The 14,423-nt window shown below is 35.8% G+C and overlaps 1 protein-coding gene across 2 annotated transcripts in view; it reads left to right on the forward strand.

Moving 5' to 3' along the window:
• The window catches only part of extl3 (exostosin-like glycosyltransferase 3), a 49,201-nt gene that overhangs the window by 714 nt on the left and 34,064 nt on the right, over nucleotides 1-14,423 (forward strand). Inside the window, exon 2 of one of the 2 annotated variants that reach the window (XM_088905631.1) lies at nucleotides 1,350-1,407. The exons of the other annotated variant lie outside the window; for it this stretch is intronic. The gene's annotated coding sequence lies outside the window, so the exon portion shown is untranslated. The remainder of the gene's footprint in view (nucleotides 1-1,349; nucleotides 1,408-14,423) is intronic. 2 annotated transcript variants of the gene reach the window in all.

Raw genomic sequence — 14,423 nt, forward strand, 5'->3', positions numbered from 1 at the left:
AATTAATTTTTACAAGCTCTAAGTCGCACGAAATCATTAGTTGCTAGTTTCACAGAGTAGCAGCTCAAGCGATACATTCCTGAAAGACGTTATGACTGACTGATGCGTAAATTCTAGTATAAGACACCTGGATGTTGAATCATACGAAAATGTTTCTCTTTCATTTCATGTAGTTTTTAGTTACCCGAGACTAAAAACCGAACTGCATTCCATACTGGTTTATATACGTTGAAATGTCGGCGCACGTAGAGTGAATTAATTAAAAACCTTCATGTTCCCACTGCTTGTCTGATTAATTTATGTTCTAGCAGGTACGGCTGCTTTATTTGAATTGTTCCTTAACCCGACAACCTTTTTAACATTTGGCATTAATGGATACGAGTCTGTCATTCGTGTTTTATATAGTGAGCGTGGATGTACTATTGATTGCATGGATTTACTAATCTAAAAATAATTTAGACAAAGTAGACACATGTACAGCACAGATGTTTTTTGTGTAAAGCTGTGCTTCCACAGAATGTGGACAATACTGCATCAGCAGTCTTGGTATACGAGAATGCGGCCCCCCTTCATGGTGTCTTCTGCATGTACAGTAGGAGTAGATTTTCTGGATAGTGGTTAAGAATATAACGCTCACTTGCTCTGTGAGCTTCGTGTCTCGTTATCGGCCTAACCACTGGAGAATTGTGATGCCCTCATCTTTTTCTACACATTTAACACATTGTTTCATTTGGCAAAAGGCAGCACCACCAAGTATTTGTGAACTATTACTCATATTGGCAAAGTTCTAGTTCGAAATGTAAGATGCAGAAATTGTAGGCACTTCGTAGTTCGAAGGTTTAGAGCTATAGTATTAAATTGGTCTGTTCCCACTTAATGTGCAAGAGAAAAGTTTTTTTTAATCCAAAAAGTAATGATAAGCTATGCATGGTAGATGTTCAAGTGAATGCACACAATCATGTGCACAGCTCAATGACTGTTTGAGCCTCATTGACGTCAGTAAAAATCATACATAATCATATATCATACATAAAAGTATGTATGTAATGCCTCGGTCACAAATCTAGAATTTAAAAAAAAGTAGATGTTTATAACCAGGAGCTCTAGAAATTTCGGCACCACAATGTCATGTTTAGGCATTCCTTTTTGGTTGCAGAAAACATTGCTTTGGTTGTTTCTAGGCATTTACACAGTTTAATTTGCTGAGGGGGTGGTGCAGAGATGACTTGAGAAATTTACAGAACCTACAATGAGAGAAATATGATAAGTTGTAAATGGATTTCCCTGACAAGCAGCCATTCCTGCAAAAAAAGACCCTAACCTTTTCAAAATGTATTTTTATCTTCTAGTTTAAAGCCCAGTAATCCATCAAAACTCAAATGCCAGAGTTCCTTTCACAGAACAGAGGTCAGTGTGCCATCCTGCTATGCTTCATGCAGCGGTTAGGAATGGGTTTCCTGTCTTGAGGCTGCTGTTGAAACCTTTGATAGCAACACTGCTTAATAAGTGGATTTGACAGTTCACACAGCCTAATGTTCAGTTTACTCTCTAGCATTGATAGAACGTTCTTCCATTGATAGACATTTCAATCGTGAAATGTCTATCAAATCGTGACACAGTGCCGGCTGGTTTTTAATCACTTGGCATTTTCCAATAACTGCTGAAAGTCACATACAACTCAAATACTGGTTCCAGAGTAGCCATAAATGAAAAAATCATATTGCTAGGGTACACTGTATCCCCACAGGATAATTGGTATTTAGATTGGAATTTAGTCTTCATTCAGCTTATGGGGATATTCAATGGACAATTTTAGAAACCAAATTATTTGTAGGGTGGTGCACCCTATTAAAGAGACCAGTGAAGAATATCACGTTGTATGTAGACTACTCGGTTTCAAACTTTATTCAGTCTTGATCTTTACTGTTTTGTAAAAAATAAATTGCTTAGTACTTGCCAAAATCTTTTTTTAATGTATCATATTTGTATCATACAGTCATAGAACAATTGCTAACCAATGTCAAGCTTTAATGTCTGAGTTGATGTTTTTTGTTTTTTTGGTTAATTTCTGTTAATTTCGGAAGATGTCTGCCCGTGTCTGTGTAGAATGGATCTGCATCAACTGTTGCTTGTATGTTTAAGAAATACACATAAAAAACTTTTAATCCTTGATTTAAGAAACAACAATGTTTTGTTAGTACTACTTTCCTTTCAGATTCCTAAATGCAAAGTATTTTACCATGTTTGTATCAGAAATCCTCTGCCCCTTCATTGGATTTTTAATATTCATGTTATTTATGTTCTTCTGGTTATTTTAACAACATATGAATGGTAGATGCTAGAAATATGAATCAGCAAGGGAAACAACACAGTAGCTTTAAAACGGCACTGGAAAAAAGAGGAAGTCAGTATAAATTGAATGACTGTTATTGGTGTTATTCCAGTGTATATTGGAATTGGTTATACCAATTTAATTTTGCTTCTTGGATGTTTTAATATTTTTAGTAAATAAAATATCAAATCAGAAGTAATAACCTATATACAGTCTACCCAATTAACAGTATATTAAAAGTTTGTTCAGCTTAAAGGAAATTAAGTTCATGAGGATAAACAATTTAAGGAAATTGTGTTAACAAAAAAATGCTTATTTTTTCGACAAACGTATTTCAAAAGACTGAAGGAATAGTTATAGATGCACATGGCATTTAAGATGCTACACAAGTAATTGTTTTCATTTTTCATTATTTTGAAATCACATGCTATCTGTAGTCTGGAAAAAAGAATTCTAATGCCTTTAACCTGCTCAGTGTGCTTTGGTGAATGATGATTGATGCATCTTTCTAAGGTAGATCTCACAAATGTGTAAACTATACTTTGAAGCCAAATGTCCGCTATCTCATTATACCCAAGTAGTATCACCCCAAATAATTATATTATTTTCTAGTCATCTGTACTGCTTAGAAGGTAATACAATTAAAGTAAGTCATAATCTAACTGACAGCAGTTCTGCCTCAATTTAACTTTTAAGGGAAGCAATACAGGCTGTAAGTCCGCAAAGCCTGGTTTGTACCAACCTGTAAATATTGTTGTGAGATTCTGTTCGATTTCTCTCTGAGGACCTGGACAAACAGGTGTGTTTCTAGATTGTCGCATGTCACATGTTGTCCCAGCTCAGCCCAGAAATGTTCAGTGGTGCTCAAGTCTGATGAGTAGAGCACTCACAGCATAACTGTTACATTCTCATCTCACAAGAAAGCTGTTGTTACATGAGCAGCATGAGTATGTGTGTTGTGCAGGAGGAGCCCACATAAAGGGCAGCAAGTGAGATCCTAGGACTTGATTATTTTTTAAGCTAGTCTTAAGCTATTACAGGTGGAGTTTTGAAGTGACTTGAAACTCCTGCCCAGACTGTCATTGTTATCACACCCAATACTTTTTACTTGGTGTAAAATCAGAGAGACTTGTAGTCTTTATCATTGACTGATCGTGCTTGGTTGTATCATCTTGACAGGTTGGAAATTGAAGGTTGTGAACATCTCTGACAGTAAGAAATAGTGTACTGTCAAAGAGTAGTCTTCAATATATGGATGGTACAAAGGCATTGCACTCTTGATAAGCATAGCATATTGGTTCCTTTCTATTTTTTCTGAATTTTTACCAGGCTTGACATTCAGTGGGTTAAATCGCCTCATCACCTGTGCCCAATCATCTGTCTTACTAATCGGGTGATACAGTGCTTATGAAAATTTCACGGTCCATTGAGTTTGCAAAATTAATATCCCCTATTAATAAAACCATTTATAAATAGACTGATAATTTTCTTTTGATACTCAGTATAATGTCTGCTCTAACTCAGGCGTAATGTACAAATGTGAGGCTTACAATGTTGATCAGATTTACTTTTTTCAATAACTGCATACAATAAGATTTATTTTATTTATTTATTATTAAGAGCCTGTACAACAACATCACAATCTCTGTCTCTAAAACCTTTATTTTGTTAGGGTTCAAGGCTTAAAAATGGTTAAAGAGTTAAGAGTTTGAGTCTTCTGTTAGATTTGTTTTCATGTTGGAATTGTTCTACACTGTGTTAAGGTTTGAATTGAAAGTAATTAAAGAAGTAATTCTTATAGATGAAAACAAAGAGTTGGTTACAACTGTTATCAAGCTTGCCCATGTCAAAATGTATTTATTTTCTGTCTAATAAGATCTTCAAGAAGGAGGCACTATTACTTAACATACAACATAAAGCTACCTTATTCTTTACCAGTAAAGCCAGACAAGATCCACAGGTTTTTGGAAGACTGTGGGGAATGCCCTACTCCTCACAGTAACCTGACTAGATTGGAGAACAAGTTTGGTCAGGTGACGATTTAAAAACTAACAAGCTAAGGCTTCAAGAGAGAAAGTGAGAGATGAATTATCCATCTGGGAACACAGGGCAGATTCATTTGTGTGCATCGCAGGGGTGGCAGAAGGAGTTAAGAATGATGACTGGACAGACACTATGTGGAACTGGGAAACCTGTGATGTGAGTGTTTTGGGAAACACGTCTCAAAGAGAGATTATTTTGGGAAGTTGCTTAAAAGCCTGGTTTGTTACAGAGAGGGACTTAAGGATGGCACTACAGTTATAGCCATAGAGAATTATAGTTAGAAACTCAAAGAGGCACTTAGTCATTTTTTGTGAATTTAATTATTTCCCCACACTCTAAAGAGCACTGGTTCCATACCTTATGACTGAGTTTGTGACTGTTTTCCTGGGACCCACCTTTTAAAAGATCTCAGTTACGGCACACAATCTCCTGGGTTTGACGCAGTTTACAAAGATAATTTCACACTGGTATTTGAAAACCTTTCCATCATTTCTGAATGTTTATGTTATTAAACTGATTATTAGTATTATAATCAGGGTATTTTAAGCCTGTGTTATAACTTTCTCTTCTAATCCCTGAGTGATTGATCAGTCATTTATTCATCCACCTATTTTCTAACCACTTCTTCCACTTCAGGGTCACGGGGAATCTGGAACCTATCCCGGCAAGCATGGGGCGCAGGGCTGGGTACACCCTGGATGGGCCGCCAGTCCATTGTAGGGCAGACACACAGACCCAAACACGCACATGCTCGTACCAAAAGCCAGTTCTCTCAGACGTTAATTAACCTACCAGTATGTTTTTGGACTGTGAGAGGGAAGTGGATCACTTGGAGGAAACCTATGCAAACCCGAGGAGAACATACAAACTCCACGCAGATAGCACCTCAGGTCCACAACTGACCACAGGGCCCCAGCACTGTGAGGTAGCAGTGCTAAGCTCCGCACCATCCATCAGCCATTTATGTGTATCATAACCAATTAAATGTCAGAATTCTTCATCTATACTCCTGCATTGCTTTATTTGGCACATTTTGTGTATTGATAAAATTGAATATTCTTTAATGCCATGTATGTATATTACTGTTCTAACTGATTTCTAGTAGCCATAAGGTATTCAGTGAATTTACAGTTCCAGGTTCTAATAAGGAAATAAAGGAAATCAAATCACTTCAACGTGGACGCTGTGTAGGGTAAATTAGAATGTGGCACTGGGATGGCAAAGCAGTTTCATGGTGCATTTTAAAGAGGTAGAGTATGCCCAGGATCAAAGAGGAAAGAACATAATGCAAAAGTGATCATTCTGTTTTCTGAATATTTAGTCATAGATCTTATTATGGTTAAAAATTATTTTACATACACAGTATAGCTGCATTTTGCTTAAAACCAGAAAATGCCGCACCCACCCCCACATGTGCTTTTTTTTTTTACCATTGTGTTGTAAAAGAAAGGAAGCAATATTTAGATGTGACACACAGACTCTGAGCTTTCATGTGTGTGCCAGAAAATATTTCCGCAGTTAGAAAATGCAAAATTGGGCAAGTCCTGCTAGGTAAATACACATTTAAATAATAGAAAAGGGAAATGGTTATACTTTAAAAAAGTATGGTTCTGATTAAGATATGAAAATAGGGGTACTCACCAGGAATAGTTCTCCAGAATGTAGATTTCAGGGATAATAATCATTTAAAGTGAACACCTGCACCTGCAAGAAAGCACCTACTGAGGGTAAAAAAAATAATCATTTTTGTGGTAAACATTAGGCAGAAATTGAAGACTTGATAGCCTTTTTTTCATTGCTTCACGTATTCTTACAACTCTTTTGCCTTTGGCAATGTGCTTTTGCATAGTGTAGAAGTGGGCGAAATAACTCATGGGGCAGTGTAATAAAATATTTTTGAGTCTACAGAATAAACTCCAGTTTTTTTTATTATTGTTTCAGTGTTTACTTATCCTTGCTTTCATACTACTCTGCTGGTGAATGTTGTATGTAATATTTTTAGGCCAGATTAATGTTTCTGGCTTACATAGATTTGTGTTCACAGCACTTCTTCGGTTCCACTAGAAACAAGGCACTGCATGTGAAAGGTCAAAGCACATGCTGCTTTTGTTTAGATTATAATTGGCCTATTTATGGCATTTTGTTTCTAACTGGTGTCTTTTAGGTCCCAGTACCTAGAATTTTAATTTGTACACTTTCATTATCTCTGTCTTCAGTAGCAACCTTTTTATTCTAAAATTATTTATACAGAAATATATTTTTCTAATTTTCTTAGGCTGGAATATTGCCTGGTATTTTACAGTGTTTACTATACCAAAGTTTTCACATTTGCTTGTTACTTGAGATGAAAACATATATTTAAATAAGGAAATTTGTTCCTAATTTAATCAAGGTTGTTTGACATTTTTGTCAGTTAAACATTGATATCAAATGGTAGGTATTTTGTAGAAAAAGATCAAAATTATCACTAGAAAAAAGTAGTCTTGTTTCTTCATTCACATAAAATACACAAAAGCAACTATTTAACAGTATGGTTAAATAATTTTGCCCAATGTTGACACCATAAAATGGCTATGAGATTGTGTTTAGGTACCTTTGCTTTGACAAAGCTAACCCTATGGACTTACTGAGACTTGGCAGCAAAATGCAAATCAGAAGGCTCGTGGAAGCTATGTGGAAGTGCCTTTAAAATTGAGAACAGGAACAACTACTTTATGCAAAGAGTTGAAGGATTATGTAACAAGCTTCTCAGCCATGTTATTGAACCCACCATCCTGGCTTCTTAAGAAACAGCTGGATGAGATTCTCAGATAATAAGCTGCTAGCTACCATACAGGCTAGATAAGTTGCATATTTATTTGTAACCTCTGATGTTCTTATATTTGCTAAGTAAAGGTACTTGATGCAATAGAATAAGAAATAAGAGCAAACAAGACAGCTTTTTGTTTTCTACGGGGATACAAGATCCTAATCAGTGTTATGTCTCACTGTTTGTCCATCAGTTTTTAGAATGCCACTTTTGTCTGGTAATGGTCACAGTAACCCATAACCTGTCTCGTAGAAAAGCAGGGTGAGATTTGGGACTAAACCCTGCAATGCCTGCCTGTCCATCAAAGGTATTATCAGGAGATCAGCCAGCATGTCTTTGAATGGTGTCTTTGGAAAACCATAGCAAAAATCATGTGGATGCAGGGAGAAACATGGATTTCCATCCTATTCTGGAATCAAAACCAGGACCCAAGGGCTGTGAAGCAGTTGTGCTAACCACCGAGCCACCATTATACCTCTGCATTACTCTCTGATTTACTGTTTATAATACAAGTTTATTCAGAAGGAAGAATCAAAGGAGAGCTGGGATTTACTATTACTTCTGACTTTTCAGAGGTTTTAAGTTACTTTCACTATCCATTGATGTCTCTCCCTGTCAGTAATTTGATGTTGGTTTCACTCATCATTACTTAACCAAAGGAGAAACAACAGGTTACCACTTCCTGTCAGCCTCTTTTCTTTCTGTGCTCTGCAGAGTTTGGATGGGGATTGTTTCGTGATGTGACTAATGTGAGAGGCGATACAATACACTGGACTGGGGCCAATTGCATTTAGAGCTGCATTGGTGGTTGAAAATACAATTAAGAATTTTGTTTCATTAAAACTAATTCCAATTAGGGAGAGGAAATTATTATTACAATAATGTATATAAATAAAAGTTCATCAGTGTTTTGACTATCCCAGGAATTTAAGACCTTCTAATCTAGCATGTAAGAGAGCATCTCTTACTAAAAAGGGCTCAAAAGGGACAAGTGAAGCTGGTATTGCAAGATATTTGGGACACCATGGGCAAGTTGCTTGATGAAATTGCCTGGTGCCCAGCAGGACTGCATACTTCTGGGTAAGGGGCTGGATAAAAGACCGTGGCCATGGACCCAAGTAACTGTGAGTGCTCTTTTAGAAATAAACATTCTCCTGTTTTTGCTCGTGCTTCTGGAGCCAAAGCTGTGAGTTTGTGACAATATTTGGGATAACCTAAATCCTGCCTCAATAAATCCTAGCCACGAAATGATCCACTTAAATTACAGTCCATCAAGGGTTCATTTTCATTAAAGGTTCATTAAATTACTGTTCATTTTAATTACAAATTACACTGTAAAAATGGCAATTGAAACTAGGGTTAAACCATACTAATGTTTGCCTAAAGATATGTGAGAAAACGGAAGCTGGCTTGTTTGCATAGCTCAGGATGGTCAGGGGTCAGAGACAGAATATCATTTCAGATAAAAATGGGCAGTCTTCTGTTAAGTGGGCTGTTCAATATATTAAGTTCATCTGAGCAGCAGACTTATAAAACTGGAAAGCTTTGGGGAAATTTCTTATACGATCTGCTACAGGGTAAAATATATATTGATCTTTCTTATTATTAATTAAGTCTTTCTAATTAAGTTGCAGTTCCTATTAAGTCTAATTATTTCCTGAAAGTAGATTTGGGAATTGCAATTCATTGGAGAATGATATGCATCTCTTTCTAAAAGTAATATTCTTTAAGAAACTATGGCACATAAAGCAGTACAAATGCAACATATTATCTTTGTATGAAGTTCTTTTCTTTACAGGAGGCTAGTGAATACTGACTCTTCCAGCTATTCTCCAGGGTTAAAAAGTTAGATAAGCACCATCCTGAACCCTCAGAGAATATCACATTAAGGAGTCAAATATCACAATTGCAATTTAATTTGCATTACTGTATTTTCTCCCGCAGCAAGACAGAACTGCTCTTTCCACTGTGGAGTTGTAATTTGCCTATATTAAGCGGTCTCCTGTCAAATTGTTAAAATAAGATTAAACTAAAGTAGAACTAAATGCTTTTTCAAGTGATAGTTAGACTAAATGAGCATGGGTTCAGTACTAAAAGCCAGATAAAGAGAATAATAACATTTCAACCTTTCCTCCAGGAAGGTCTTGTGAAGCAGTGTTTGAGACTAGAATAAAATTCTTGTCAACAATTAGGTGTTCATTACATTATGTAAAGTCTTATATGGGTGCCACCTGCTGTAGTTTTTGATGGATTTTTCCCCTTCGTGAAATGAGAATGGCAGTCTTGACTATTAGAAACTTTTGGTTTTTTGAGCCATGCTGTTGACAAGGGTAAAAAATAAACAGGTGATTGATAAAAATGTTTGAAAACGGATGGAGTTTATTTAATAGATAAGTGAGGTTAAGGCAAACATTCTTTTTTTGTCAGCTTATATTTATATGTATAAACAATTCCATTTGCAATTAAATGCTTTAGGACAACTCTCTTCCCTCACTTATGCATTACAATGATGGTGACTGAAAATGGTGGAAAAGCTGGCTTTAACCATTTTACAAAGTACGTAAGATTTAACCTGACAGACTGAAACTTATATTTTCTCTTTCACTATGTTTCCTTTCTCCTTTCCTGATGTTACAAGGCAGAAAAAAGCAGGGGAACAACAAAAAATGTGATCTAAAAGCATGTGGCATTCATCCAGTGGAGGTGACCATAACAACAGTCTTAAGAGTTTGTGCGGTTTTATAAACCTTACTATAACTACTGTGTGATTACTCATATGCCAGATTTCTCATTTGTTCCATATATTCAATAGTTGCCTTCATTACAGAAATTAGTTAACACCTGCTGGATAGGGGTGTTTTATAAACTTGTTGGCTACCCCTATTCATATAGTTCACTGTATACAAATGACCAAATAATATATTGGTCTGCTACAGTTGAGTATACAAAAGTAAAATAAACTTATCACCCCCATCACGTTCTGTATAGCTTTTCTCACAGGAAACAATAAGACTTAAAAATGTAGTAGTTCATATTTCACGCTTCTCAAAAGACCATTTAAATGTGATTTTAGTTGCTTACATATGAGGAAAATTATGCAGTCTTTAAAACATACCAAAAATAATGCAGTGGACATTATTGTAGATCAACAGATGTAAGATCTATTGTCACAATAGATCTTCTTTTAAATCTGCGTTTTCAAAGAAGGGTTTCTTAACTCCTATTGCAGAAAGACATCCTAAACCAAAATTATCCTAAAACTAGGTTCACACCTTCCCCCTTCTCTCAAAGACAGACTCGTTTCCTTTAAATCCTCTCTATTCATTTGCAGGTTTTGACTTCACACCTCTCATCACCTCTCTCGACATTCTGCCTCCCCCCTGCTCCCACTTCCTCTACACTCCCAGCTTTTGTTCTCCTTTGCTATGTAAGCTGCTGACCTCCCTGTCTTTCTCACACCCGATGAAGGCTCCACAGCCGAAACGTTGTTTCCTTTCTTCTCTTTTTAGCATGGAATAAACCCTTACTTGTTCCTTTGCAGTCTATTCATGCTGACTTGATATCTACTTCAACTGCTTCATAGTGTAAGTCTATTTCAAACATCACTATACAACACAAGGAATATCAAAAGATGTATTTGCATTTTTGTCAATAAATTGCACCTGCAGAATTGCATATGAAATAGTTAAAGAGCAATAGTGTTGTTGACAGTAGTTGCACTTCAACTTGGAATATAAGTCACTTGTGTCAAAGGTTGTTTAATGGGTTAACAGATATGGTTAAGTAACTATTTTATCTCCACATTTTTTTCACTCTTTTACATTGGGAAATACAGTAATGGAGTTCTTTTTTGGTCTAGCCCAGTAAAAATGGGTATTGGCAAAGACAGATGCCAAAATGAAACGGTTTTGAAGCTTGGCCTCATTTCCACTACCACATGACTGAGGTGCATCCCAGTTTGATCAACTGCAGAGTCCCGAAGGATGACTGCCTAAATTTCCACTGCAGTTTCTCCAGGCATGCTACTGTCTAATAAGTGCTTAGCCTAATCTAATGTCAGACAGGATTTCAGCACCCAAGCATTGTATGCAGTGCCAAAAGAGAAGTTTGTGAACCCTCTTTATTTATACATTTTTTGTGTATTTTAGATCTAAAATGTAATGAGTTGTTTTGAAATTCTTAATAAAATATGCCAATATAGGTATGTGAATAAGTATTATATAAATAATATATATTTAGCTTTCACTTTAATCAGTTCTAAACACCCTCCATATCGAAACACTGGAGTCTTATAAACTAAACACTGAAATATTATACCAAGGTTATTCTGTGTATGCAGATCACCCTACATCTTTTCTTCACATCACAAAACAACTTTTCCTAATCTTCAAACCCACTCTACCGCTGAGATACACATCTGTCTAATGGTGTGAAAGCACAGCAGCCCATAGGACTTCACCTGTGCCATCTAGACTCCCTACATTTCAATGTAAGCACTGACACTATTCCTTTCCTGCAGGAGCCTAGATGTACACTAGTTGCCCCTTTCCTCCTGGCTGCTAATATACACCAGTTAACTAATCAACGGGAGTGGCTGGTTACACACAGCCAATGAAACCCAGCACATCGTCAGTGTGTCACCTTAAAATGTGAGCGTTTCAGTGGCCTGTCATTGTATCTGGTGGATGGAACCTCTCTAGGCTCCAAGATGTACCATCAGTCCTCTTTTGGAGAAGCCTGCACAGTCCACTGTTCAGTTGTTCTTCCCAGTACGATTTTCAGATGCTTATTCTTACATATCAGAAGGCTACAAACCTCCGGTCAGACAGCATGAAAAATGGTGATTTCATCAGGAGGCAAGCAGCCACTCATTAACATACATATTAAAAGAAAAAATAAACTGTGATTCAGTCAGGTTCTTGGTTTTAAAAAAAAACTAATGGAATAACTAGATCAAAACCTTGTTTAGAAACAAAGATCATCAGAAGATTTATCCTTCAGTAATCATAAACTTAATGATAGGAAAACAGTGCTCAGTGTAAAAAACATTTAATATTTTTATTTCAGAGACCAGCTGAACTTGATTTGCTGGTAAATACATTGTTTTACTTTGTGATATTTTTATTCATGAGCTACAGAGCAGAGCGTTTAAAATCTTTTCAAGAAGTTTCAGGTTTTGGAAGGTGCCTTGAAAAAGCTCTTTATAACATCCTTGTACATTAGGCTGTGCTCTTTTTGTGTTCTGGAAATTACAGCTTGAATTATTAAAATGTGTGTACTAAAAAGCCTGATACTGTTCCGTGTGGCTAATTCAGCAATTCCGAGATCATGGAAAATCAGTAGCGCATTTTTTTAGATTTCCATCTATAGACTGTATAGGATGTATACTGTAAAGTGTCTGGCATTTGTTGTGCATATTTTGGAAAAGCCCTTTATGTTGTCATTTCATGCTTGAGGAAAAAATGTAAGTGAACCACCCTGGGTTTTGTCAGCTAAGAATTTTGTGGTTTTGTTTTGTGTCTGGGCATAATGTTTTTTTTAACACATTAGAAATATTAACCGCAGATCACTTGATACATTTAGCATTAGCATATAGTATTAAAATCTTTTTTGAAACATCTCAAAACAAGACTGAAAAAGAAGGGTTTTCAGATTAACCATTGAATCAATGTATTATCTTTCGTCTCTGTTTTTTAATTCTCAATTTTGACTTTCTCTCAGGACCAAGAGGTAGTTGTCAGAAAATAATCAAAGATTATTTTGACTGATTATACTGTGCTGCGTTACATTATCATGTTCCGTACAGCATTTCTTAACAGTTTTTTTTTCTTTCCTGTAGTTGTGTTTCAAGAAACAAAATCTCATTTACTGACGCATTATTCTGGCACCTTTGCGTATATGTAATATGATCCACAGAACATGATTTCGAAGGCCTCTCGCTGTTTCTTTCCACAAGTGTATTAATTTTGTAGCTGGAGGCAACACAGACTATGTAGTAGTTTGAATCATTTCATGATTAAACGCCACATCCATTTAGTCTGTATGTAGCACAGCACCTCATTTTGCAAGATCAGTTATGCTTTTACTGTATCTGAGCAAAACAATACAGGTACCTGAAATTTAATAAGTGTTACTTCTGTTAGATTTTGAAATTTAACAAATATTTTGCATTTCAAAGTACGTCTGTGCACAAGTACATGATTTCCATTTAGTTTTTTTATGTAAATGTAAGTGGTATTTTCTTAAAACTTGCATATTTTGAAATATCACAGAGCTGTATTAAGGTTTTTAAGATTGGTTGACTAATCTCACTGCCTTTGAGGATACGAGACTCGACTATTTTCTTTACATGATTTTTTTGTTTCTGTCTCTGTCGGATTATGCAAATTTGTTAAAGACTGCCAGATCATGTTTATGTAAAATGGATGAAGTTTTTAATGAGGACTGTATTAAGTACAATAGTGTTGAAGTATTAACGTTAATATTCAAAATTCACTACAGGCATAATTTATATGTGTATAATGAATCTAAATATAAAACATAAAAACATATAAACAAAAACATTTTTTACCAAATTTTTTACTGTTAGTACAATTTTAGATGTTAAACAGTAGCTAAATCTTTTAATCTCCTATACATGTTTTATATAATACATGTAGAGAATTGTTTGGGATTCTTGACCAACCTGGACAGGATAAAATAAGATGCAATATGAAACCAGATATGATTTACCAAACTCATACATAATTAAATGTTTGACAAGTATGGAAAGGTTTATGGTTAATTTTAGAAGGATTTTAAAGAGCATGAATCATCGGAACCGTGTATATATTATCACGTTGTACTAAAGCTGAGGCACATCTACATATCTCTAGTATGACATTTGTCAGCTAGACGCTTGGGGCATTTTAACACAAGTATCTTGCGCTTTTTTTTTTCTGACCACAGAGGTCATCTCACATAATACAATAGCCACAAATCTCTTTTGAAGTCCTCTTAATTAGGAATATGTTTTGCCTCTGTACTCAGAATCTTTGTATTTAAAACTTGCTCTATATACCACACTTTCCCCTCCTTCGTTACACAATTTTGTTGTCTCAGTAGTGATGGAAGTTATTGATATATTTGCACAGCGAATGTTCTGTACAGTCCTGAACTGGTTGCTTTGCTTTAATATGGGTGTGCTGATGTTATTGGGTGGGGAGAGGGGGAGGCTCAAGCGAATGGTGGTCATGGTCT

The sequence above is a fragment of the Atractosteus spatula genome, chromosome 2 (assembly GCF_055471065.1).
Source record: "Atractosteus spatula isolate fAtrSpa1 chromosome 2, fAtrSpa1.hap1, whole genome shotgun sequence".
In the NCBI taxonomy this organism is placed as follows: domain Eukaryota; kingdom Metazoa; phylum Chordata; class Actinopteri; order Semionotiformes; family Lepisosteidae; genus Atractosteus; species Atractosteus spatula.